Source organism: Rutidosis leptorrhynchoides, chromosome 5 (genome assembly GCF_046630445.1).
Source record: "Rutidosis leptorrhynchoides isolate AG116_Rl617_1_P2 chromosome 5, CSIRO_AGI_Rlap_v1, whole genome shotgun sequence".
Lineage (NCBI taxonomy): Eukaryota > Viridiplantae > Streptophyta > Magnoliopsida > Asterales > Asteraceae > Rutidosis > Rutidosis leptorrhynchoides.
In genome coordinates this window covers 381,464,047-381,487,803 of record NC_092337.1, presented here as the reverse complement: position 1 = coordinate 381,487,803, position 23,757 = coordinate 381,464,047, and positions in this window count along the sequence as shown.

Below are 23,757 nucleotides of genomic sequence, written 5' to 3'. Positions count from 1 at the left end.
CGTCGGATGCCCCGTCCCCCACCTCGTCGCATGTCACCCCACTCCCCCACCCCGTCACTTGCTTGCGTCCCCCCTATGTCAGTCGAGTAGGCGACGGATAAAATTGATGAATATATATATATATATATATATATATATATATATATATATATATATATATATATATATATATATATATATATATATATATATATATATATATATATATATATATATATATATATATAGGGGGGCAGGATCAATGGGGAAGTAACCAATCGGGGGGAAGCGGGGGGAAGCAAATTTTTTTTTTTTTTTTCCGTTTTTCTTGGAATTTTTTTTTTCCGGCATCAAGATCACACGAAAATATGAACATTTAGAAGAGACACTTCGTGATGAATGTTATTATTTAGGCGGGAAAACGATCGACAAAAATAACATTCAATATAATATTGTTCGTGAAGAATATGAACGTTTTTTTTCTTCATGTTTTGTGAAGTAAAATTTAGCCCGATTTAGAGTTTAGGGTTTGGTGTTTTGGGTTTATTCCATAAACCCAAAACACCAAATCCTAAACCCTACACCCTAAACCCTAAACTCTAAACCGTTCGTGTTAAAAACTCAATCTAAATCTAAACCCTAAATCTAAACCCTAAACCCTAAATTTCTAAACCCTAATATCTAAACCCTATAAACCCTAATATCTAAACCCTAATATCTAAACCTCAATAGCTAAAACCTCAACACACGCTCGAAAAACACGATAATTGTTATATATTACTTCTTCGAGCGTTTTCCCGCCAAAATAAAAACATTTATCACAAAGTGTCTCTACTAAATGTTCATATTTTCATCCCATCTATAATGTTCGTGAACAAGGTTTTTTCAAAAAAAGAAAAAAAAAAGTTTTTGCTTCCCCCCGCTTCCCCCCGATTGGTTACTTCCCTCTTGATCCTACCACTATATATATATATATATATATATATATATATATATATATATATATATATATATATATATATATATATATATATATGGGCATGATCAATGGGGAAGTAACTAATCGGGGGGAAGCAAATTTTTTTTTTCGTTTTTTTTTGGAATTTTTTTTCCGGCATCAAGATCACACGAAAATATGAACATTTAGAAGATACACTTCGTGATGAATGTTATTATTTAGGCGGGAAAACGATTGACAAAAATAACATTCAAGATAATATTGTTCGTGAACAATATGAACGTTTTTTTTCTTCATGTTTTGTGAAGTAAAATTTAGCCCGATTTAGAGTTTAGGGTTTAGGGTTTAGGGTTTAGAGTTTAGGGTTTAGGGTTTGGTGTTTTGGGTTTATTCCATAAACCCAAAACACCAAACTCTAAACCCTAAACTCTAAACCGTTCATGTTAAAAACTCAATCTAAATCCTAAATCTAAACCCTAAATCTAAACCCTAAACCCTAAATTTCTAAACCCTAATATCTAAACCCTATAAACCCTAATATCTAAACCCTAATATCTAAACCCCAATAGCTAAAACCTCAACATACGCTCGAAAAACACGATAATTGTTATATATTACTTCTTCGAGCGTTTTCCCGCCTAAATAAAAACATTTATCACAAAGTGTCTCTACTCATATTTTCATCCCATCTATAATGTTCGTGAACAAGGCTATGTATCCGTTGTTTTTTTTTACTTTCTATACATACACAACACATACACAAACGCAAACGCAAACGCAAATCTCATTGACAAAAAAAAAATGTCAAATAACCGATATTATCTCAATTCACAATGGAGTCCACTCTCACCATATTCACCCGGATCGGCTCAAGGTTCGGCTAATGGTGGTGGTGATGCTAATCTCGATTTTTCGAATTTTTCGAATTCACAACAATCATTTCCACAAATGTCTCCCGAGCAAATGCAAGCGTTTATGGTGTGGCAACAACAACAATCACAAGTTCCACAAACACAACAAACACAAGTTCAACAAACACAACAAACACCACAAGCACCAAAACGCAAGTCGAGAGCAAAGGCTAAAGGGAAAGAAGTTGCGGTCGATTCGTCTCAACCTAGAAGACGAACTGAGTACTTGTGGGAACCCGAAGATGAGCTACGTTTAGGTCAATCGTGGATTGCGGCTTCTGAAGATCCAAACCAAGGCATTGATCAAAAGTCAGCTTCGTTTTGGAACGTGGTTATGAATGAGTACCATTCGAGGGGTCTACCTTACAAACGAACAAAGGATATGTTGACCTCCAAATGGACAAAAATGAATGAATGTTGCAGAAAATATGGTGGAATCGTGAGTTGTCTCAAACGAGTTCCACGTAGTGGCGAGGGTGATGTAAATTTCAAGGAACATTGTGATGCACAATACAAGGTGGAGACGTTTAAGAGGTTTAACAATTACCTAGCTTGAGAATTCCTAAAAGATAAGCAAAAGTGGAACAACCCGACTCCACTTAAAACAATTAAACGTGATTGTGTTAGTTTGGATGATTGTGATCTTGATGAGGAACCAGAGGAACCGGAAGAGAATCCAAATGCAGAGCTATATGGGGAGGATGCAACACCACGACCTCCTGGAAAATCAAGAAAATCAAAATCACAAAAGACATCTTCGAGTTCCGCCGCTTCCGCAAGATCCTCGTTTGATGAAAGTGCAAGCAGTACTTTTGATTCAATGACTAGTTACTTTGATTTGAAAATACTACAAATGTCTACCGCTGGAATGGATGAAGAAGATGCAATAGTTCTTCAAGCGAAGAAAGCAGCGATTCGGGCCAAGCTTCGAAGTGGAAATTGAATCGTTTCGTATTGGTTTTTAATAAATAGGAATTGTAATTTTTTTTTTTTTTTTTTTTTTGGGAATTGTAATGTTTTTTTTTTAGGAATTATAATGTTTTATTTTTATTTTAATGGAAGTTATTTCTATTTATGTTAATTTTTATAATTTATTAATTTATGTTATTTTTAAATCATTAAAATAATAATAAAAATATAAACTGACATGCCCAACTGACAGAGGTCACCACTCCCCACTTTTTCTGACTCAGCAAGTCAGACCTGACATGCCAAGTGACTTCAGTGCTCTAAGAGTGTAATATTGTTAACTTGTATACATAAATAAATCGAATGGGTTGTATATTCTATTATCGTGAATTCTAACAAGACAACTCCCAATATTCTACTAACACCCTCCGTTATTCTCATTTTTTTGTTCGTGAAAGTCATAATGCCTTAGATCAATGTTAACCAGGCGTCATCGAGACAATCTCACACCCAATTTGCTGAAGTGGACCAAAATTAACGCCCCCCTGACGTCTTAATGGGGCGTTATCTGTGACGAAAAATGAGCGCAAGTCAACTATCTGACATGAAAAATTAGATCTTAGATTTTTTATAACCAATCTTAACACGTAAATATCTATATCAATAATTTAATTTAATTTTTTTTTTCATATTTTAACACATTACCTTATACGTTTTCACTCACTTGAATTTAACACTTACCATTATTTAACTACACTTCATGACATTGTCACGTCATAGTCACAAAATTCACTTTTTCTTCAGAAAGACGTCACAGACAAGGTTAATGGTGATCTTAGGCATGGACTCGTCATGACTTCCGTCATGACTTGTCACATCCTTCATGTGTCGGTTAGTTGGGAGTGATGTGGTCCCCATTTCAAGATTTAAATATTTTTATCTTTGTTCTCATTTGACAGTTTCAATGTTTGACGGTTTAAAGATGATCTTAAAGCTCAATACTTGATTTCATATATTAGACCCTAATAGGGCTGTAAATGAGCCGAGCTACTCGCGAGTTACTCGAGTTCGACTCGTTAAAAATTCGACTCGAGCCGAGCCTAAACGAGCTCGAGCCCTAGCTTGAACTTATTATGAAGCTCGTATAATAAACGAGCCCGAGCTCGACTCATTAAAAACTCGACTCGAGCCGAACCTAAACCAGCTCGAGTCCTAGTTTGAACATTTTATGAAGCTCATATAATAAACGAGTCTGAGCTCAAACTTCATATCTCGAACTCGAACAAGCTCACGAGTCTAAACGGATTTTTCATTTATACGCTAAAAATATCTTTCTTAATAATATAAATAACTAGATGGAGGTCCAGTGGCCCACTTCCTTGCCCTATATAAGTGGGCTGAAAAAGCAAAATTTCCCAAAAAAAAATTCACCAAAAGACAAAATAGCTGATGTCAGGCTGACGTTAGCATGCCGCCAGCCGGTTAAAATGATATAGAAATATTAAATATGATTATAAGAGTAGAAAAAATACATAAAAATATTAAATCAAATTAAATCAAAAAATATAATATAAAAGAAATGAAAATATTTTATGTAATTAACGAGTCGAACTCGAGCTTGTAAAATAGCAAACGAGCCGAGCTCGAGTTTAAGATATTAAGCTTGAATTGAGGCGAGCTCGAGACCCAAACTATTTGAAATTTAAACGAGCCGAGCTCGAGCCTAGTCGAGCTTGAACTCGGTTCGGCTTATTTACAACCCTAGCCACTCATCATTTATGTTTTGTAACTCATACATTAATAATTTAATAATAATAATAGTGATAATAATATAATGATAATATTTCAATATTAAATTAAATAAAATAACAATTGTCAATAACAAACTAACTTTTTTATTTATCAAAGGAAAGAGAAAATTTATTAAACGTATTCAATCTCAACCCTTAAACGATTATGTAAATAAAATTCTCATGACGTGAATGTTGATGTTATATTTGCCTTTATACTATTTTCAATCATTGATTTTTATTTTAACCACTAACTTGATAATGTTAATAAAAATTTATTTATTATTATTATATTATAATTGTAATATAGATATAGATAGTAATAATAAATTTAATTAGTATAGTGATTTTTTATTCATAATAATTATTAATTTGTTATGTTAATTATAGTTTCACATACTCCATATTTAAAAAGAACAAGTTTTTTTTAATATATTTTGTATAAAATGATCAAATAATTTAGTTGTTACAATTGTGTCAGACCTAAGTCTGATTGAATGATCATACAATCTTTTTGACTTCTATTTATCAAGACCTGAAAACAAACCGAATAGGCGAATATATCAAAAGAAGCTACACCAACCCTTGTTGGAGGTCAAACCCGAAGACATGGATGATGCCGATTGGTCTCTTTTGGATCGCCAAGCTTTGGGTGCGATTCGTCTCTCTCTTGCAAAGAACGTTGCATATAACGTTGTGAATGAGAAAATAATGTTTGCATGTTTGAAGGCTCTCTCTAACATGTATGAAAACCCTACGACGGCGAATAAGGTTTTTCTTACGCGACAATTGTTCAATACGAAGATGTGGGAAGGTTTGAGTGCAACGGATCACATCAATGAATTCAACAATATTATATCAAGGCTTGAATCGGTAGATCTCAAGTTTGATGATGAACTAAAAGCACTATCTTTCTTTCATCGTTATCGAAAAGTTGGTCGGGTACGATTACCGCGGTTAGTAGCTCTACGGGAACTACTAAGCTAGCGTTTGAAGGTATTAGGAATTTGATTCTCGGTGAAGACACTCGTAGGAGAATCTCGGGGGAATCGTCATCCGAATCCTTGTTAAGTGCCAACAACCGGGGTAGGAAAATTGATCGTGGTGGTGAGAAGAAGGGTAGGAAGAAGTCAAAGAAGTATCCATCAAAAGACCGAAGTGAAGCTATTTGTTGGGGCTGCAATCAAAAGGGACACTTTCAAAGGATTTGTAAAATTTTCTCCGGCGAAAGGTATTAACTTTATCGCAGAAAATATGGATGACGCACTTTTGTGTAGTGTTGAAGATTCAGTGGAGTCTTAGATTTTGAATTCGGGAGCTTCGTTTCATGCCTCACCCACTAGGAGTTTGATGACGAATTTTTGATCGTTTCAAGGTAAGGTTAGATTGGCAAACAATAAGAAGCTTGAAATTGAAGGTATACAAGATGTTGTATCGAAGACCACTCTTGGTTCTAATTGGACTTTGAAAGACGTGAGGTTTATTCCTAAGTTGAAAAGGAAGCTTATCTCGGTAGATCAATTAGATGAGGAAGGTAATGCGGTTACTTTTGAAAATCTTCAATGGAAGGTGGTTAAGGGTAGTAGGGTCGTGGCTCGTGGACATAAAAGGGGAACACTTTATATATTTGAGGTGTTTGATGAAAACACGGTGGTTGCTATAGTTGATGTTGGAGATAGTTCTACTCTATTGCACCGAAGGCTAGGCCATATGAGTGAAAAAGGTATGATGATGTTTGTTTCGAGTGGGAGAATTCCGGATTTGAAGAAAGTGTAACTTGGGTTTCGCGAACCATGTACGTTTGGGAAGCAAAAGAAGGTGACGTTTTGGAAATCGAGGAATGCGCCCAAGTTGGAGAAATTTGAGCTAGTTCATACATATGTATTTGGTCCAACGAATGTAGAAGCACACGGAGGTTCTCACTAATATGTCACATTCATTAACGACTCCACTCAAAAGGTATGTGTTTATTTTCTTAAAGTTAATTCCGATGTATTTGATACTTTTGTGAAGTGGAAAGCTATGGTAGAGAATGAAACTAATTTAAAAGTGAAGTGCTTAGAGTCGGATAACGGAGGATAATATGGTAGTCTTGAGTTTAAAGACATTGTGCAAAGCTCGGTATTAAGATGTTAAAGAAGGTACCGGAGACACTGTAACACAATGGGGTCTCCGAACGTATGAATCGTATATTGACTGAAAGGGCTAAGAGTATGAGACTACATGCCGGTTTGCCTAAGATGTTTTGGGCGTATACGGTTAATACGACAGTTTATTTGATAAATAGGGGACCCTCAAAACCATTGGGTTTCCGAATTCTCGAGAAAGAATGGCAAGGTAAAAAGGTGAGTTATAGTCATTTTAGAATCTTCGGGTGCAAATGTAAAATGCATATATGAAGACCAAGGATGCGGATAGAGACAAGCTTGAGGCTAAGTCAAAGAGGTGTACTTTCATAGGTTACGATTCGAATTAGATGGGTTATCGATATTGGGATAACGATGCTAGAAAAGTTGTTCGTTCGCGTGATGTTACCTTTGATGAAGATTCGGTTTATGGCAAACCGGAAACGGGGAGTCCTAAACCGGATTATATTACTTTTGACGGTGCTTGTATTGATGATCTTGCAGTTTATAGTGGGAGTTCGGGTAACAATGAATTTCCGAATAATGGTGAGGCGTCACAAAGTGCTAATGATGAAGATGGTTTGTAAAGCGGTGAAAGTTCCGAACATAGTGTGAGTTCTAGTGATGAGGAGGATGATGATGGAATGGAACCGGTCCAACCATACCGGTTGCTCCTACACTAAGATGTTCTAATAGAGTGCACAAGCCTAATCCTAAGTGATCAAACGAAAATCGTTAGGCGTAAATAGATTTCGGGTTTGAGTGCTTGATTTGGAAAAAAGAGTAAGTCGAATGTTTTAACTCCAATAATTGTGCAAACCCCGATTTGGAATCTGGATTCCAAGGGCGTAAAACAATCGCTTGAATTAACATTATTCGATCGAAATCGAATAAGTTAATATCTTAGAGCGAAGATTGGCTCCGATGACGATCGGAGCGTTGATTAGAATTGAGTTAACGACTGGAGTAATGCTATCGTAATTGATTTGAGCAGAGTAACATTAATGCATCCAGTGTTGTGTGAATGAAAGATCTTGTTTACGTATTTATTGATGTTTTAGAGGGAATGATGACATGGCACATGTCCCTTTCATGGTTGTAACGAACTTTGCTATTCCCAAGGGGTGACGTGGCACCTGTCCTTTTCATGGGAACAACAGATCCTAACAAACTTTCCTAGATACGCGGGCTGACGTGGCATGCAATCTTGCTTGCATGCTTGTTCTGTTGTCAAGTATTCGTTCCGGGATGAAGTGTCTATTCCGGGACAATGCACTTTCTCCGGGACGCCGTGCTTGTCCCCGGAGGGTATCTTTATGCCGGTTTGAACCGAGAAGCGGTGATGGTAACAGCATCGTGTCGGTTCCGGTTAAGGCATCACGGTGCTTTCAGTCTAGCCGGGGAGGTTTTGCTTTCTATTTATTCCAAGTGTTTCTTCACGATTATAACCATCATGACTGGCTATATGATGTCGGTTATGTGTATGTCATCCAGGTTCTCAGTCTAGCCATTCGTCCGGCGTAGTAAAGTTGCTGAGATGACGTCGGATGGATGCCGGGAAGGGTCCATATTCCGGGACGTGCGGTGCCGGGTAGGATCTTTGCCGAGATGCTTGCTTGCTTTGAGACGGATCATTATGCGTATCATTACTAAGTATTATTCATCAACAAACTACTTGCTCTATACCGAAAATAGTGAACTTGAGAGTTACTTTGAGGCAAGACAATCTAAAGAATCCATATAATGGAAGCTTGCCATGAAAGAAGAGATAGGATCACTTGAGAAGAACAAAACTTGGTCAATAGCAAAATTATCTCATGATAAAAGGGCGTTGCAAAACAAATGGGTGTATCGGCTAAAGAATGAGTTTGATGGCAAGAAGAGGTACAAGGCTCGGTTGGTAGTTAAAGGCTTTGAACAAAAGGAAGAAGTTGATTACAACGAGATATTTTCACCGGTAGTTAAGATTGTTGGTTGAATGTGGGTTAATGTACTAAATGATAAACTTAAGTATGATTAACCAAAGTGTGATTAACCAAAGAATATGTTTTGATGATGACACATACATATGCATAAGTGATGACTGACATCTTAACATAAAACACGCAAGGTCACTAATCCATACTTTATCTTGCAAATGACCAAGTCAAACATAGGTTAAAGAATGAAATTAAAACTTCAGCTAAACACATGGTCGAGGTACGGTCGACCGCATAGTCAACCGTGAAAACCCAAACTGAATTACAACGCAGTTTTGTGAAAACAAGTTGCACGGTCGTCACCACAATCAACAGCAGTGCGACCGCAGTTCTCTCTGTTACCATTTTTGACCAAATAAAGTTTGACTAGTTCCCGACATCTATAATTCATGAAACCTTTCTCAACATGCTTAGAATAGATGCCTTCTTCATACTCAACCGAGTTTTGGTCATAAAAATACTAATTGTGATTAATTACGCCTAATGACATCTTAATAATAAATTAACCAAGATTAGGCATAACACATAAGTGTTAATCAACAACTTGTGATCTTAATTCTTATATAGATATCCTTAGTCTGATCATCAAGTACCAACACACTTAAGCCAATGTCACTAAAACAATGATTGCTATTAGAAATGACTTAGTGATTAATTAAGGCTAAATAAGAAACAATGCTCTCAAGGTTAACTAGTAATGACTTGTAATCCTAAAACATACTTAGATACATTTAGGATGGTCACCAAGTCCCAACTAGAGATTGCTCTTCCCTTGTGCATGTGTTGGACATTAATGTGTGCTTACACATTAATCATGTAATGTGTTATATTGCACATTAAACTTATTAAGTGCTTGAATTATAAGTTGTACAACTATCTATATTGTAACGACCCTGGAATTTCCAACATTTATTTATTAATAATTACTATTATTAATACGCTTGTTTAAACGAATGTACGTTATTACATTTACATGTTGCCATGATTGCCCGTACTTGACTTTTAAGGGCCCGAAACGTCTTTGTGACACCCGGAACTTTCACGAATAATATTTTTAGATATTATTTACATTCATGATTAAATTTATTAATCATTTTAATTAACTAAGGCTATTAGTTAGTTACTTGGGCTTTAATTGGTTTAACTTGTGATTTATTTGAACTTGGGCTTTGTTAGTGTAATGGACACTTGACTTTGGGCTTACAAGCCCACCCTACATTATTAATGGATCCTTTAGCCCACTCTTTAAAGTGTAAGTATCATTTAGAACATGGAACTAGCTAGTTAAGAGATATAGAATCTAGTTGCTCATTATCCCCATGTGAACACCCATTTTACCCAACTTTTGTAAACTTTTAATGCTAATAACCAAAGAGCAACTCCCCCCTCCCTTTTTGCTGCAGAAATCTCGTGGCCTTTAGGCCATTAGATGGAGTTTTTGTTTCATATTTCATTACTTCAACACTCTCATTCTCTCATTCTCCAAAACACACTTCAACTTGCACTTCAACTTTCCTTTCTTTTTCTCTCTAGATTGTAAGCATTATGAACTTCTTTTCTTCCTTTCTTTTCTTACAAAACTGAATTTATACACCTTAAATCATCATCATCTTTGTTGTTTGATTACTTGTTAGTTATAGTTGTTTACTTACTTGTTGTTGTTACATACTTGTTACAAGAATCAACTTTCTAGTTAGATTCTTCTTTTATCTTGTAATTGCAAGAACACTCAAGTACATAGCTTACTAGTTATGATTCTACATATACTTTCTTAAAAAATTGCAAGTTCATGTGTTGATTAAACTCATACTTGAAGTTCATGAAGTAAACTTTAAAGTTTACTTTCTAAAGATCAAATTTTGGTTTGAATCTTTAAAGTATGAACAACCATGAACAAACTACATGTTTACTTAGTTACTTCTTCATTTATTGCACTTTAATTTCATGTAGTTAGTTTATTTTCAAGTTTAGAGTTCAATATTTCTATTATAGTTCATGTAAGTGTCAAACCTAAGACTTTGATGTAACTTTGGTTCATCAAACTACATGCAACTCTTAAGTGAGTTGTGCTTCATGTCTTAGACTTGCACATGGGTTATGATGGTCAAGACTTGGTTAAGATGATGTAGATAAATCAATGAGTTGTACACTTGAAGCTATATGCATCAAGGATGAGAACCATGATGAACATCAAGCACCAAGACCACCGGAACCCTTTTAAACTCACTGCTTCTGTCCAAAACCTACTGACCTGATGCTTCTGGAACAGACCAGTAGACCTGGGCTGTTCTAACCTTGATTTTTAGATATAACTTTTCGAGTAGATAACTTTTCATATAAGACTCGTCTTAATCCGAGTTACGGTTTAGAGTCTACGGCCCTCCGAGCTTCACTATGTCCATTTACTTTTCTGTTTTCTGTGTACAGTTTCTGTTTTTCTGGTTTCTGTAACAGACCAGTACACCTGGGCTACTGTAACCTTGATTTTCAGATAGCTCAGTTCGTGTAGATAACTTTTCATATAGGACTCGTCTTAATCCGAGTTACGGTTTAGGATTTATGGCCCTCCGATCGTCACTATGTCCTTTAACGTTGTGTAGAAATTTCTGACCTACTCTCACTTAGACCGTCGCCACGGTCAAACCAAGAAGAGTTTGCTTCTGTAAATTTTACCACACTTAAGGGACTCATAGATGGAGCCATGACCACTGGTCTCACCTTAATTCAGTAAGGGTAGAGGCCGTGGTGACTGACTGAAGTCAGACTTTGTTTTAAACTACTTTTATAAACTAAACTTACTTTACGCCTTTTGTTTGATGATGAATGATGATGACCCTTAAGACCTTAAATACATACTTTTAAACCTATTAAGACGATTTACTGACTTAGTACTATTTTACTTAGGTTGAGGACTTCGGACCATTTACTTGCACACCTTTCCCGACTACTACTTTACCGCTACATATCATTGTGAGTTATAGCATTCCCTTTTTACTTTAACTTAATTTTGGGAACTGAGAATACATGCGGATTTTATGTTTCACATACTAGGCACGAGTACTTAAACTTATATATGTGTGGGTTATACAACGGCATAAACATTCCCTTTAGCTCGGTAACGTTTAATCATTGGTTTTTGAACGGTGAACGCGAATCTTAGATATGGATCCATAGGGTTTGACATCCCCACTCGGGCTAGTTGCGCTAGCATTTAACGAGTGTTTAATACTTCGTAAACATACGCACTTGCCAAGTGTACTTTCAGGGGGTGATATATTATTAAACGTTAAGTTAGTTACCGAGTGCCCACGGTTGAGCATATACTTAAACATACAGATTTGGATTACTGTTTTGAAACGCTCTTTGTAGCACTGAAATCTCGTGGCCTACCTTACATACTGTTATACTTAAACTATAGCTCACCAACCATTGTGTTGACGTTTTTAAGCATGTATTTCTCAGGTGCTTGAGGTTGCTTCCGCTGTGTACTAGTCGTGCTGTAGAACCCGCTGCTTAGAGTTGTCCACGCATGAACTACTTTACTTTGCATTCAAACATTCGTACTTTTGAACTATGACTTGTAACGACCATTGTGGTCACGTACACTTATTATTTGCTTCTACTTAGTGAAGCATACTTTTGAAATGTAAAACATTTGATGTCGGTTATGACATCACCTTTTTATCGCGAATGCAATTTCTTTAATTACAGCATATAGTACTTAACCTTGTAATGATCCTGTTGTTGATGATTCGTACACGATGGTTTTGTACGGGGCATCACATTTGGTATCAGAGCATTGGTTGTAGGGAATTAGGTTGCATTAGTGAGTCTAAGACCGACCCGAGTAGGATTCACTAATAGGACTAATCTACAACTTGCTAGTTTACTTGTTTCCGCTGAATTTACTGCATGCTACTGCTTACTTTTTCTGCTATATGCCGTATGCTCTACATGATTTCACTACAGCATGATGCTACTTGCTTTCGATTGCATGCTACCTTCATACGAATTACTGTTATTGCCATGCTAGTTACCGTTATACATGATTTAAACTGTTGGCCTATTATTTGATTGCTTTATGACATACTGACATGGAAAATTTATTTTTCCTTGTTCAGATGTCGGATGTTCCACCTGCTGGCATTTCGGGCAGTACAGACTCAGACCCCGTCGCCCTACCTACTGCTACACCTGCTGCTGCTACTGCTGATACACCGGCCCCGACACCCACTAGTGATCCCGGCGTTTCTACTTCCGGAGCTGGTACTAGTGAACCTGCCCCAGTGTCTGCTCCCGGACCCTCGAGGTCACAGCCCCGTATTGGTGGTATTGAGATCCCCGCGGAGTTTGGGGAAGGGCCGTTTCGTAACCACATGCGCATGCCTTGCCGACGCACTCCCGACGGACGTTTAGTCGTGATTCCGCCAGGCAGACACAGACAGATGTTGGCCGCCTTCGGACGCTTCGGATTACCAGCTCCGCCACCAGTGTCACCACCACACGATTCGGATGACTCATCATCCGCCGATTCTTCATCATCAGACGACTCCAGCGATGATGAGGATCCTGCTGATAGACCTATTCAAGCACCCTCCACCCCGCCGAAGAAGCGGTACCGTTTCGACGGCACCGTCATTCCAGGGGTGAATAGAGGTCGTGCTTTTACTGACGCTTTTGGCCATCGTCGTAGGGTTACTGCTCGTAAACGAGTTGTGCCATACCCTGTCGACCCACAGATACGTAAGGTTCCCCGTTACATATTGACTATTCCTGGAACCGTACCACCTAGATTTAGATACGGACCGCTTACATCTAGAGACGTACCGTCTACATCCAGAGCCGGACCATCTACATCGGCACCATCGGCACCACCCGCACCACCCGCCCCACCTGCACCGCCTGCCCCACCAGCTCCCTCTAACGAGGAACTGATGAGGGAGACTGAGACTCTCCGAACTCGAGTCACTGAGCTCGAGGAGCAGTTGGCTCGAGGAGCAGTTCACCCGCCTTCACCGTAGGACCTTGTATTTAGATTTCATGATGTAATCTAGGCATAGTTTCATGTATTTCATATGTATTGTACGAACTTATTCAGATGTATGAAACTTATTATTATTAATGAATGGAACTTTGCATTATTTAATTCTTGCACGGTATTCTATTTACATTGCTGTACGATGATTCTGTGGTATTTGTACCTAGATGCATTATTTAATAACATGTGATGTTTTGATTCCATGTTGGTCACTATATACTTTATTACTACTACTTGCATACTGGATTTTGACTTGAGTCAAAATTTTTGTTTAGAATACCATGGCTAACGGAAGATCCACACCTACCGCCGCCCAGATTGAGGACATGATCAACGAACGGGTTGCTGCAGCCCTAGCAGAAAGAAATCTCGAAGCTCCACCGCCACCACCACCGGTTATTCCACCCGTTCGAAATGGGTGTACATACAAGGAATTCCAGAGCTGCAAACCGCATAACTTCAGCGGCACCGAGGGACCAGTTGGTCTCACCAGATGGTTCGAAAAACTTGAATCAGTATTCCGAGTTAGCAACTGTTTGGAGGACAATAAGACCAAGTTTGCATCTTGCACGCTATCTGACGGCGCGCTAACATGGTGGAACACGTTAGCTCAAGCGAAAGGTATCGATGAGGCGTATGCTACGCCATGGGAGGAATTCAAGGCGGCTATGATTGATGAGTATTGTCCAAGAACCGAAATTCAGAAGATGGAAATTGAATTCATGCAGTTGAAGGCCGTAGGGAACGACCTTAACAGTTATAATCGTAGGTTTTTGGAGTTAGCATTAATGTGTCCGACCATGGTCACCCCCGAATTCAAGCGCATGGAGAAATACCTCTCGGGACTTCCTAAGTCCATCAAGGGTAATGTCACCTCATCCAAACCACCGAATGTTCCCGAAGCAATGCGCATGGCACATACCCTCATGAATCAGATCCTTATTGATGAGCCGGAGAAGGCTAAGTTTGAAGCCGGTAGTAGTGAAAAGAGGAAATGGGACAACAACCACAACAACAACAACAACAACAACAACAACAACAATAACAGGGGGAGAAATTACGATCAGACCCCCTCCAAGAGGCACAACAATGGTGGAAACCCTAATCCCAACAACAACACCAACACCAACCCGAACTACAAAGGAACCTTACCTCAATGCAAGCGATGTTACAAGCACCACACTGGGTATTGCAATGTTGTTTGTGAGAAGTGCCAACGGGCTGGGCACATCGGGAAGGACTGCAAGGTCACTACTCTGAATGGGAAGCCGAACACCAATGGACCTAAGAAGTGCTACGAATGTGGACAGATGGACCATTTCAGAAACGAGTGCCCGAACAAACGAAAGGATGGCGGACCACCGCGTGCTAGAGCTTTTAATGTTAATGCAAGGGATGCATGCGATAACCCCGACTTGGTGACAGGTATATTCAAAATCAACAATATTTTAGCTTCTGTCTTGTTTGATACTGGTGCGGATAGAAGTTATGTATGTAGACATTTTTGCGATAAGATTAATTGGTCATTAGTCCCGTTAAAAGAAAGTATGCTTGTCGAGGTCGCCAATGGAAAACTTGAAAAGGTTGACCATATTAGTCGTGGAGCTATTATCAACATAGCTGGTGCAGATTTTGAAATTAATTTGATACCTATCAAACTGGGAAGTTTTGACGTGATCGTCGGTATGGATTGGTTGAGCAAGATAAAGGCCGATGTTATTTGTGGAGATATAGCACTTCGCATACCACAAGGAGATGGCGAACCACTGGTTATCTATGGAGAGAGATGTACCTCGAAGTTGAACCTCATTAGTTGCGTGAAAGCGCAAAAGATTATGAAGAAGGGACGCTTTGCTGTCCTAGCACATGTGAAAGCGGTAGAAACTGAGGTGAAGAGCGTGAATGACGTTCAAATTGTGAACGAATTTTCCGATGTCTTCCCAGAGGAATTGCCTGGATTACCACCGCCGAGAGCCGTAGAATTTCAGATTGATTTAGTGCCAGGAGCTGCACCTGTAGCTCGCGCACCTTATAGACTCGCACCTTCCGAGATGCAAGAATTACAGAGTCAACTACAAGAGCTGTTAGATCGAGGGTTTATCCAACCAAGTTTCTTGCCTTGAGGTGCACCTGTTCTGTTTGTGAAGAAGAAGGATGGATCCTTTCGTATGTGTATCGACTACCGTGAGCTCAACAAATTGACAATCAAGAATCGGTATCCTCTTCCGCGAATTGATGATCTTTTTGATCAACTACAAAGATCGAGTGTCTACTCAAAAATCGATTTGCGATCCGGTTATCACCAGCTGAGGGTGAAGGAAAGTGACGTGATGAAAACTGCATTCAGGACCCGTTATGGTCATTATGAGTTTCTCGTGATGCCATTCGGTTTGACAAATGCACCTGCCGTGTTCATGGACCTCATGAATCGTGTCTGCAAGCCTTACTTGGACAAGTTTGTTATCGTCTTCATAGATGATATCCTCATCTACTCTAAGAGCAAAGAAGAGCATGAGCAACACCTCCGATTAATGCTTGAACTCTTAAGACAAGAGCAACTTTACGCCAAATTCTCCAAGTGTGAATTTTGGTTGAAGGAAGTACAATTTTTGGGTCATGTTGTAAGCGACCAGGGTATCAAAGTTGATCCCGCCAAGATTGAAGCCATCAGCAAGTGGGAGACCCCCACTACTCCTACGCATATTCGCCAATTCCTAGGTCTCGCCGGTTATTATCGAAGGTTTATCGAAGGATTTTCTCTGATTGCGCATCCTTTGACCGCGCTGACTCACAAGGGCAAGAAGTTCATTTGGGAACCCGCACACGAATCAACATTCCAAACTTTAAAGAAGAAGTTAACCTCCGCACCTATTCTATCACTTCCTGAAGGCAGTGACGACTTTGTTGTTTATTGTGATGCATCGAAGAGTGGTTTTGGTTGTGTACTGATGCAACGGTCAAAGGTTATTGCCTATGCCTCCCGCCAATTGAAGATTCACGAGCGGAACTATACTACACATGATCTTGAACTTGGAGCTGTTGTCTTTGCACTCAAATTGTGGAGACATTATTTGTATGGAACTAAGAGCACTATCTTCACCGACCACAAGAGTCTCCAGCACATCTTTGATCAGAAGCAACTGAATATGAGACAGCGTCGATGGATCGAGACGCTCAACGACTACGATTGTGAACTCCGTTATCACCCTGGCAAGGCCAATGTTGTAGCTGACGCTTTAAGCCGAAAGGAGAGGACGGCACCTCTTCGTGTTAGGGCTCTGAACATCACCATCCATTCGAACCTCAACAGCCAGATCAGAGTAGCCCAAGTTGAGGCTCTCAAGGAGGAGAACATATCTCACGAACATTTGAACATACTTGTCTCTCGATTCGAGGTTAGGGAGTCTGGACTCCGATGTTATGCCGGAAGAATTTGGGTACCTCTTTATGGAGATCTACGGAACCTGATACTTGATGAAGCACACAAATCGAGATATTCGATTCACCCCGATGCGGGTAAGATGTACCACGACCTTAAAGAACAGTATTGGTGGCCGAATCTTAAGAAGGACGTTGCGACTTATGTTGGTAATTGTTTGACTTGCTCGAAGGTTAAAGCCGAGCATCAGAGACCTTCTGGTTTACTTCAGCAATCGGAAATCCCACAATGGAAGTGGGAAAGGATCACAATGGATTTCATTACTAAGCTGCCGAAGACGGTGGGCGGATACGATACCATTTGGGTTATTGTTGACCGCCTTACCAAATCTGCACACTTCCTGGCAATGAAGGAAACTGATACAATGGAAAGACTTGCTCAGCTGTACATCAAAGAGGTTGTATCTCGTCATGGTGTACCTTTATCGATCATCTCCGATCGCGATCCCCGTTTTGCTTCTAGATTTTGGCGTTCTTTGCAAGAAGCCATGGGAACTCGTCTTGACATGAGTACCGCTTATCATCCTCAGACTGACGGACAAAGTGAACGAACGATTCAGACCTTGGAGGACATGTTGCGTGCATGTGTTATTGATTTTGGAAAGGCCTGGGAAAGGCATTTGCCACTCGCCGAATTCTCGTACAACAACAGTTATCACTCAAGCATTAATGCTGCACCTTTTGAATCATTGTATGGCCGTAAGTGCCGATCTCCTATTTGTTGGGCCGAAGTAGGCGAAAAGCAAATCACCGGACCCGAGGTAGTCCACGAAACCACGGAAAAGATTGCTCAGATTCAAGCTAGACTTAAGACTGCCCGTGATCGCCAAAAGAGTTATGCCGATCTTAAGCGTAAAGACTTTGAATTCAACGTTGGTGATCGTGTAATGTTAAAGGTTGCACCTTGGAAAGGTGTGATCCGTTTTGGAAAGCGTGGAAAGTTGAACCCACGATACATTGGTCCTTTCAAGATATTGGAACGTGTTGGACCCGTTGCATACCGTTTGGATCTACCAGCACAATTGAGCTCAGTTCATCCTACCTTCCATGTGTCAAACTTGAAGAAGTGTCTTGCTGCACCTGAACTTATCATACCACTTGAGAAACTTACGATTGACGACAAACTCCACTTTGTGGAGGAACCAGTTGAGATTATGGATCGTGAGATCAAAACTTTGAAACGCAACAAGATTCCGATTGTACGGGTACGATGGAATGCTAAACGAGGACCTGAGTTTACTTGGGAGCGAGAGGATCAAATGATGCAAAAGTATCCTCACCTTTTCCCGACTCCTCCATCTACCTCAGCTTAAATTTCGGGACGAAATTTTCTTTAACAGGTGGGTAATGTAACGACCCTGGAATTTCCAATATTTATTTATTAATAATTACTATTATTAATACGCGTGTTTAAACGAATGTACGTTATTACATTTACATGTTGCCATGATTGCCCGTACTTGACTTTTAAGGGCCCGAAACGTCTTTATGACACCCGGAACTTTCACGAATAATATTTTTAGATATTATTTACATTCATGATTAAATTTATTAATCATTTTAATTAACTAAGACTATTAGTTAGTTACTTGGGCTTTAATTGGTTTAACTTGTGATTTATTTGAACTTGGGCTTTGTTAGTGTAATGGACACTTGACTTTGGGCTTACAAGCCCACCCTACATTATTAATGGACCCTTTAGCCCACTCTTTCAAGTGTAAGTATCATTTAGAACATGGAACTAGCTAGTTAAGAGATATAGAATCTAGTTGCTCATTATCCCCATGTGAACACCCATTTTACCCAACTTTTGTAAACTTTTCATGCTAATAACCAAAGAGCAACTCCCCCCTCCCTTTTTGCTGCAGAAATCTCGTGGCCTTTAGGCCATTAGATGGAGTTTTTGTTTCATATTTCATTACTTCAACACTCTCATTCTCTCATTCTCCAAAACACACTTCAACTTGCACTTCAACTTTCCTTTCTTTTTCTCTCTAGATTGTAAGCATTATGAACTTCTTTTCTTCCTTTCTTTTCTTACAAAACTGAATTTATACACCTTAAATCATCATCATCTTTGTTGTTTGATTACTTGTTAGTTATAGTTGTTTACTTACTTGTTGTTGTTACATACTTGTTACAAGAATCAACTTTCTAGTTAGATTCTTCTTTTATCTTGTAATTGCAAGAACACTCAAGAACATAGCTTACTAGTTATGATTCTACATATACTTTCTTAAAAGATTGCAAGTTCATGTGTTGATTAAACTCATACTTGAAGTTCATGAAGTAAACTTTAAAGTTTACTTTCTAAAGATCAAACTTTGGTTTGAATCTTTAAAGTATGAACAACCATGAACAAACTACATGTTTACTTAGTTACTTCTTCATTTATTGCACTTTAATTTCAGGTAGTTAGTTTATTTTCAAGTTTAGAGTTCAATATTTCTATTATAGTTCATGTAAGTGTCAAACCTAAGACTTTGATGTAACTTTGGTTCATCAAACTACATGCAACTCTTAAGTGAGTTGTGCTTCATGTCTTAGACTTGCACATGGGTTATGATGGTCAAGACTTGGTTAAGATGATGTAGATACATCAATGAGTTGTACACTTGAAGCTATATGCATCAAGGATGAGAACCATGATGAACATCAAGCACCAAGACCACCGGAACCCTTTTAAACTCACTGCTTCTGTCCAAAACCTACTGACCTGATGCTTCTGGAACAGACCAGTAGACCTGGGCTGTTCTAACCTTGATTTTTAGATAGAACTTTTCGAGTAGATAACTTTTCATATAAGACTCGTCTTAATCCGAGTTACGGTTTAGAGTCTACGGCCCTCCGAGCGTCACTATGTCCATTTACTTTTCTGTTTTCTGTGTACAGTTTCTGTTTTTCTGGTTTCTGTAACAGACCAGTACACCTGGGATACTGTAAGCTTGATTTTCAGATAGCTCAGTTCGTGTAGATAACTTTTCATATAGGACTCGTCTTAATCCGAGTTACGGTTTAGGATTTATGGCCCTCCGATCGTCACTATGTCCTTTAACGTTGTGCAGAAATTTCTGACCTACTCGCACTTAGACCGTCGCCACGGTCAAACCAAGACGAGTTTGCTTCTGTAAATTTTACCACACTTAAGGGACTCATAGACGGAGCCATGGCCACTGGTCTCACCTTAATTCAGTAAGGGTATAGGCCGTGGTGACTGACTGAAGTCAGACTTTGTTTTAAACTACTTTCATAAACGAAACTTACTTTACGCCTTTTGTTTGATGATGAATGATGATGACCCTTAAGACCTTAAATACATACTTTTAAACCAATTAAGACGATTTACTGACTTAGTACTATTTGACTTAGGTTGAGGACTTCGGACCATTTACTTGCACACCTTTCCCGACTACTACTTTACCGCTACATATCATTGTGAGTTATAGCATTCCCTTTTTACTTTAACTTAATTTTGGGAACTGAGAATACTTGCGGATTTTATGTTTTACATACTAGGCACGAGTACTTAAACTTATATATGTATGGGTTATACAACGGCATAAACATTCCCTTTAGCTCGGTAACGTTTAATCATTGGTTTTTGAACCTTGAACGCGAATCTTAGATATGGATCCATAGGGTTTGACATCCCCACTCGGGCTAGTTGCGCTAGCATTTAACGAGTGTTTAATACTTCGTAAACATACGCACTTGCCAAGTGTACTTTCAGGGGGTGATATATTATTAAACGTTAAGTTAGTTACCGAGTGCCCACGGTTGAGCATATACTTAAACATACAGATTTGGATTACTGTTTTGAAACGCTCTTTGTAGCACTGAAATCTCGTGGCCTACCTTACATACTGTTATACTTAAACTATAGCTCACCAACCGTTGTGTTGACGTTTTTAAGCATGTATTTCTCAGGCGCTTGAGGTTGCTTCCGCTATGTACTAGTCATGCTATAGAACCCGCTGCTTAGAGTTGTCCACACATGAACTACTTTACTTTGCATTCAAACATTCGTACTTTTGAACTATGACTTGTAACGACCATTGTGGTCACGTACACTTATTATTTGCTTCTACTTAGTGAAGCATACTTTTGAAATGTAAAACATTTGATGTCGGTTATGACATCACCTTTTTATCGCGAATGCAATTTCTTTAATTACAGCATATAGTACTTAACCTTATAATGATCCTGTTGTTGATGATTCGTACACGATGGTTTTGTACGGGGCATTACATATATGATTGATCCTAGAATAACTATCTCTTGCTATGTGAGTATTACTTGCTACTTGCCAATATGCTTAATACTCATAAACTTGTCAACTTGATTAATATGTTTGCTATGTGCTCATTAGTTAGGATTCAAGTATCTAACCTACTCTAATAGATTAAGTGTAAAATGGTTCACAATGAAAGTATAGTCAATTGTCTATTTGATCTAGTCTAAGTAACTAAGGGTGATTGCTTATGACTTAACTTTGATGTCTTTACATGCTTCATGATTATCTTATAGAGACATTGTTCAATTAATCTCTAACTAAACTTAAAAAAGATCATGACTTGTGATTAATTGAAACTAGGAAGTTAATGACATAGTGACTAGTCTTTAGAATTGAACCAAAGACATTAATGTGACTAACTAAGTCTTGACCAAACTGAAATTTCCCTAAATATCAATCAAGACACTTCTTCAAGAATGTTAGGTTTACCACTTTTGGAATGATTAGTCACTTTCATGCAATAAGACCAAATCTCACACACTTAATGCATATAGTACTTGTATAGGATGTTTGATTTCTTTTGCAGGTACTAGAAGGAGTAAATGTGCCAAAATGTGGTGTTCAAATTTGAGTCAAACGGCTATACAACAGATACCTAATTTGGACTGGAGCACGCACGGTCGCACCACGGTCGACCGTGCAGGCAACTGTGTATCAACGGCTATTTTTTGAATCTCTCTATAAAAGGCAAACATTTAAGAGCATTTGAAGCTGACCCTCTTGCATATTTCAAAGGCTTATCTCCAGTGATCACAAGTGCATCAATTACTACTAAAGGTGATCAAGCAAGAGAAGATTCTATGATCTTATAGATATAGAATTGGGTTGTTGTAAACTTACTAATCAAAATCATTTATCTTGTGAGTTTACTTAATGTAATCTATGTCCTAGTATTGTGTTAGGATCATCATTGCAAAGTGTATAAGTCTTGTAACTTCAATTAGTAGAAGCATAGGCTAGCTTAGTGATCTACTTCCTTAAAGGGACTTAGGAAGTTAATTAATCTTGTTTGGAGATTAATACTTGTCCAAGGTGAAGGCAAGTTGATCTAGGTTGGAGTTGATCTTTCAAAGGGAAATAAATATTAGGTTTGTTGTCTACCAAAGAAGTTGAAGACTTGTAAATCGGATCTCCACCGGGTATGGAGAAAAGTGCTTAGTGAAGCAACAAATCCCGATTAGTGTAATCGGAGAGTGGATTAAGGTGGATTAGTTAACATCCACCCGAACCACTATAAATCCTTATGTCTATGTTCTTTACATTACTTCATTTATCATTTTGAACATATACACTATACACATCAAGTTTGAGTTGAGTTGGTTGATCAAAGTTAAATCGAATTTGGTGATCAATCGAAAAAGTATTAAAAACGTATTAAGTAACTATTCACCCCCCTCTAGTTACTTACAAAGATGACTGCTATTCGGTTGGTACTTGCTATACTTGCATCTGAATACTTACATCTAGAGTAATTAGATGTAAAGACCGCATTCTTACTCGAAGATCTTCATGAAGAGATCTATATAAAGCAGCCCGAGGGCTTTGAGGTAAATGGTAAAGAGAAGTGGGTTTATAAGCTAAAGAAAAGTTTGTATGGATTGAAGTAAGCACCTTGGCAATGGTACTTTAAGTTTGATGAGTTTATGAAGAAGATTAATTTTTTTAAGATGTGAAGCCGATCATTATTGCTACTTGAAGAAATTCAAGTCTTTTCATATCATCTTGTTATCGTATGTGGATGACATGTTGATTGCGGGTTCTAACATGTCCGAAATCAACAAATTGAAAAGATTACTTTCCTATGAGTTTGAGATGAAAGACCTTGGTGGAGCTAGGCAAATACTTGGGATGAGTATTGTGCGTGATCGTGTGAAAGGAACTCTATACTTGTCTCAAACGAAATACATTGAGAAAGTATTATAGAGGTTCAACATGGAGAATTTAAATGCTCGTTCTATGCCTTTGGGAAGCTCAATAAGGTTATCGAAACGTCAATCACCTAAAACGGAAGAAGACAAAGCGGAGATGGAAAAGGTTTCGTATGAATCGTCTGTGAGTAGTGTTATGTATGTCATGGTTTGTACGAGATTGGATATTGCCCATTCAGTGGGAGTAGTAAGCTGTTACATGTCTAAATCGGTGAAAGAGTATTATGAAGTGGTCAAATGGTTGCTTCGTTACTTGAAAGGTACTATTAATATGGGATTGTGTTTTAATAGAAACGATGTCATACTTAGAGGTTATGCGAATGCTAATTTCGGTGGATGTGATGATTCGGGGAAAAGCACTACGGGTTATATTTTCATAGGGAAGACGGCGATTAGTTGGATGTCAC